Genomic DNA, 6,000 nt, shown 5'->3' on the forward strand with positions numbered 1-6,000 from the left:
TAATCTATTTTTTTCCAATAAATGTTGTAGTTCTCAATAAATGTGAAATAAATAAAAGATTAACAAGCTCTAAAACCCTACCCGGTTGGATATGAAGAGTTTTATGAAAAATATTTTTCAATGGTCTACAACGGAAGCAGGACGAGCACTGCAGAACGAGTGTATGATGACGAATAGTTATTTCAGAAGAAATATTTATATAGGAACACTTTAATAAACGCATTTGTCATTTTACTTTTGAAGTTCCTAATAAAATTTGAAATATTAAAATATTATTTCTGAAATTAGTTAGGCAAATACATCTTGTAATGGAAAAAAATCTATGTAATACTAGGCCCTAATCTATTTTTTTCCAATAAATGTTGTAATTCTCAATAAATGTGAAATAAATAACTTTATATTACTTTTTAAATATAGTATGTTAATATAGATAAAAAAAATTTATGTTTATCAAACAGTTACACAAATGGATAACTTTCATAGGAAGAAATATAAATTTTGAGAAAGTAATTTTTAACCTGCAGGAACAAAATCAATGCAAAAAGTGTTAATACTCAGTATTGCCGTCTATAAATACCTTTAGTAACAAATTTTAACCAATTTGTTTTATTTGTGCATAGTTTAGAAGAAAACTTATAAAGTAATTTCCAAAATGTTCCTTCTAAAAGCTTCCTGATTAGGACCCCAATTTTCGAGCAATCCTATAATTTTTAACATATTCATGTACATTTTTGAAAGGACATTTGTATGGTAGCGAGTTTAAATCATAGACAAATTTCGGTCATTTTCAATAAGTTTCGATTTTGGTCTAAAAGAGTCGTATGTAAATTTATTTTATCGATTTATCTTCAATATTCTGATCTGTTGAGATGGTCAGATGGATGGACAACGTTAAATTGACTCTGAATATTATTCTGATTATGTGTTGAGCGCAAGAAATTGAGTTATTTCTCTTGTCCGATTATACGAATTATTGTGAAATTGTATTCTTAATGGATCTCGATCGAATTTGAGATGAATAATTTCGGGTATAGCTCAAGGCTCGGTACTTGGATTATTACTATTTTAAATGTACATGAAGGAATTCTTTTCTGTTAATGATTTGCTGATGATAAGCAGCTTTTAGTTTTTGAGGAAAGTTCACTGGATATGGTATTAACTTGGATAAGATCAAATTGACATTATATAAATTTATCTAAAACGAAAGCTATGAAATTTGATGGATGTCATCCTCAAAATTGTATAGTTCAGATTAATGGGTAAAATATCGAGAATGTGCAGAGATTGAAAGTTTTGGGTGTGGTGCTGGATGAGGGACTTTGTTACTCGTCTCATATAAATTTGTTACTCGTCTCATATTTATTCGTTTATATACACTTAACTAATATTTACTATATCACGTAAGATATAAAATATCACATAAGATATAAAATATCACATGCCTTATTAATGTCAAAACTGTCATACTGTTTGTATATTTTCTCGTATACATCAAAGAAAAATCGAACTATTAATAAATAAAATCGTACGATTTGTATTTTAATTCAGAAGATGGGATCATGTTTCAGCAAATTTTATAGAGTATCCAAAAAAACCGTCAAATTTGATAAAAGGTCTACTAAAATTTATTTTTATTTGTGGACGCTCATTCTACGAAATATTAAGGGTACTCATTTAACCGCTTAAGTTTCCCATTTGTGCAAATGTGTAAATTTGCGCGACGTGTTTCATGAAACCACCTTTTCAATTTTGTGCAAGTTTATACCGAAAATTTATATTTGATAAAAATGTCAAATAAAATTAAATTCAACAAAAGCTTTAAACAAATTTTTTTAAATTGTATAAATTTTAAAAATGTTGATTGAAAGTCTTATCTTTGGAATAAATGGTGCTAGCTGTTGGTTAATGTTTTCATACACAATGCCATTTAATCCAATCATTCTGTTCCCAAGTTACACAATTTTCATATGCTCAATATTTTTATATTTTATTTGATTTTTATTTCTTACCCCCATTAACACGAATCCTGGTTATGCGTTAACTAATAGTTATACTGTCGGTTAAAATTATTTTTGTATGAAAACTGTCAGTATAACTATTAGTTAACACATAACCAGACTTCGTGTTACTGGGGGTTATAAATAAAAGTAAACAAAAGCAGCTGATTCACCAAATGCACAATAAATTGTCGCGCAAACTTAATATCAATATTTTTAAAAATATGTTTAAATGAACTTTAGAAAATATATTTCATTAAAACCGGCTAACAGTCTTACAAAATCCGGTTTGTTGAAAAACCGAAACCGGTCATGTTTACTAAGATGAAAAAACCGGTTGACCGGTTTTCGTACAAGTTTTTATAGGGAGAATATATGTTTCTTTGAAAAATATTTTCTAGTTAGAACTCCTTCCGTCTATTCCAATCAGTTGATACCACTGATTTTGGGCTTAGGTTATAAAGGCTGCTGGTATTAACCAGCTCAATTGGGTCCATAAATTGGTCGCTTTGTGATACCCTAAGCATTATGCTCAGGTCCTAAATAGGATCCTCACATGTCGAAATTGGGTTCAGTGCCGAACCAAACAGATGCACGAATGAACGAATCTTTCTTCCTGACATCCACAGTAGATATATCAGCTAGGCCGTACAAAAAATGACTGCCTATTATCACAGTCCGAACCCCTGATAGAGCAGGGCAAAGACAGAGGAGATGTTCCACAGTTTACAGAAGTCGTTATATGGAGTGTTCAATCTCCTAGCATGCGCACCAATCAAGCAGTATCCAGTAAGTACTGATATCAGAGCACGCAACTTAGCCCGTGATAGCCCCATGAAGGACATTGACCTATGATGGTCATGAATGGGCCAAGTGAGCCTCGATATCAAGCAATTCGTAGTGTATATCGAGCAGTTCGTAGTGATTTTGGGCTTAAAATGATTCGTTATGTTTTTCGTTTATTATAATTGTTGTAGAATTTTCCCGTATTATAATTTATAAAACTACTAGCTGTCCCACACAGTTTGAAGACTCCCACTATAATAGTACTCCAGATATGCAATAATAAATTTTTACTTTGTATGGGAGGTGCCATGCCCATTCTTCCTATATAGGCCAATTGTGAATCTAAACCATCCAGGGACCCACTCAAACACAAACCAATTTCATCGAAATCGACCCAGCCGTTAAGGAGGAGTTCAGTTACTAACACACGTACAGAAGAATTATATATATAAAAGAATATTAAACAGTGTCTCCTCAAGGTTATTTTAAGAATTACAGAATTTTTAAATAAATTATCTCCGAAGAATCTACAGAATGAGGTAGCGAAATATCGAAAATAAATAACAAATTAGAAACCTTTTAAATCTGACCTCAAGCTCAATAAATTATACTGAAAAATCACAAATTGTAAAGAAATATCGCTATTCCTAGCGCCTACATTGACAACACTGCTTTATCATCAATTTTGTTTTTATTATTTTATTTTTCATACAATAGCAACAACAACAACCCCATGTAACCAACCGACTGTTGAAAAATCTCTGCATATTAAATTTTCTTGTGCCAGCGCAGCACAAAACAACAGTGTGCTCCTGTGACCTCTTTTCTATTTTGCTTTTGTTGCTTGTTTTGCTACTTCTTCGATACATTTTTCTTGTTGTTATTGTTGTTGTTGTTTGTTGAATGTTCGTACGGTCGGCTATTTAATGTTTTGAAAAATCAACAACTTATGCAAAAATTCATAGTTTTGAATATGTAGTTTATTTAATTGTGCATTAAATATTATTGAATGTAGAGGTACGTATTATTAAAGTTTAATTAGTTTCTTTTTTATGGCACTATCTTTTTTGTTATTCCAATTTCAATGTAGAATTTTATTCGCAATTTTTCTATATGTTCTTTTCACATTACTTTTTCGTTTTGATTTTTTCTTTTCTGTGTTTAAAATTTTCTTTTATGAATTTGTTGTTGTTAGTGCTGCTGCGCCGTATGCTTGCTTCTTCTTTTCGTTTAATTGCATTTCTCTGGTCTTGTGTATTTATTATTATGCACACACAACATTCCTTAACTTGCACATTTGAATATACTCACACACAGATACACACACACACATACATGGACTTATATCAACACACACACAAACATACACACTCATCCAAACACACTGACTGACTGACTGGCTGGCTCATACTCTGCCTGCTAGATTCTTAACCATTAAGAAAACACTAATAGAAAAAAAATATCTATAATATTTTACAAAAATAAAATATTCCATTTCTTATTATTTTTTGGAAATTACTTTAACAATTGTAGTTGACAATAATTATTCAGCTCCCTTTTTCATTCCATTTACTTTTTTTTTGAAATATTTATTATATTTTAGTTTAATTTTCCGTATTCTTATGTCGTTTCGTTTTCTTTTTTTACATTTTTTTTCTGTCTATTTGGCCCCAAAAAATTCTGTTATGCCTGTTCTTTTTTTTTTTTTGGTTGGTTGGTAATTTTTTCTCTTTACTTATTTTTTTTTGGGGGATTCTTCACTACACTACACAAATTTCGTTTTAATTCTTTAAAAATTCATTGTAAATTTTATGTATTTCACTTGTTTGTTGTTTTCACTGTTATTTCCATAATATTATGAATTTATTGGGTTAAAACGATGATTTTTTTTTGCGGAATATTATATTTTTCTTCATTCATTTTTCTCCAGAAAAATATTGTTCAGCAAAACACGAACTGTCACTCGGATGTCAAATTGACGACTGAAAATGTGTCAAAATTTATCAAGTGGCTGTGTTTACTGGTTGGCTGTGTTTAGTTTGTTTAACGGTTGTTAGTCGAGACACTATTTAACAGTGTAATGTGTAAGTATAACACTAGAGGTCGCGGTGTTAGTAAGTAAGTAGATTGTCTGGGTTGATGAAAGAGAACAGTACGTGGCACACAATTTGGTGTGTTAGTTTAAATTGTGAGACAATAAAAAACTGGTTGCAGTACAGTACAATTAGAGTATTCAAAAACAGAAACCGCAAACCGGTTAATCGGATTATTAATATTTTCGAATTATTCTACAGACTTGTTTTTTATATTGATAAACCGATTTTTATAATTATGAACTTATTTTAAAGTGGAAATAAATCCGTAACTTCTAAATAGATGGTCCGATTTTAATAAAATTGTCCATGCCTATAGAGGAGGTGTAGCTGAGTTTAGGTTATGAAAAATTGAAAATGACCAAATATTTGTTCTCGATAATAAATCTACTAGAAATTTCCTAGAAAAAATATTTCTATATTATTATTTTATCTGTTATAGTTTACGATCCAAATCTCGCCCGATTGTTTTCAAATAACCGACCAAAATTAATCGGTTAACCGATTAACGGTTAATCGATTGAATACCCTACTATATATTAAAAAAAATTAAAAACAAAAAAAAAAATTTTTAAATTCTTTTAAATTTAAAAACAAATTTGAAAAAAAAAATTGTTTCCACAAAATTCAAAAAACAACTTTGGAAAAAAAAATTAATTTTGTTTACCTAGAAATATTTAAAATTTTTATTTTGAAGTATAATTTGGTGAAGGATATATATGATTCGGCATAGCCGAATATAGCTCTCTTACTTGTATTTGTTTTCACATAGTTTTGTTTACTAAGATCCACCCTAATACTCACTAATGCTTTAAACACATAGCAGGCTACCGACCACAATCTGTCAAAATTAAAATTCACATGTTTATAGGAAGATGATTATAGTGACGGCATCGTAGGCGACAATGAACAATGCACAGTGGTATGAGAATAAAAAAAGATGGAAATAAATCTGTAACTTCTAAACCCTTACGCCGATTTCACATGCGCAAAGAGGAAGTGTAGTTGAGTCTATGTTTTGAATTTGGACCTCATGACCCCACCAGGAGCGGGACCAGGGGTTCCCAAAGTAGGACACCTCGGGTATGTTCAATTTTTAAAATTATCCTATTTCTTCGTTTGTG

The 6,000-nt window shown here is 30.5% G+C and overlaps 1 protein-coding gene across 1 annotated transcript in view; it reads right to left on the reverse strand.

Annotated features, from left to right (window-relative positions):
* Positions 1 to 4,828, reverse strand: part of Crtc (CREB-regulated transcription coactivator) — a 28,079-nt gene extending 23,251 nt beyond the window's left edge. Inside the window, exon 1 of the mRNA XM_065506424.1 lies at positions 4,303 to 4,828. The gene's annotated coding sequence lies outside the window, so the exon portion shown is untranslated. The remainder of the gene's footprint in view (positions 1 to 4,302) is intronic.
* Between the last annotated feature and the right edge of the window lie 1,172 nt (positions 4,829 to 6,000).

The sequence above is a fragment of the Calliphora vicina genome, chromosome 3 (assembly GCF_958450345.1).
Source record: "Calliphora vicina chromosome 3, idCalVici1.1, whole genome shotgun sequence".
In the NCBI taxonomy this organism is placed as follows: domain Eukaryota; kingdom Metazoa; phylum Arthropoda; class Insecta; order Diptera; family Calliphoridae; genus Calliphora; species Calliphora vicina.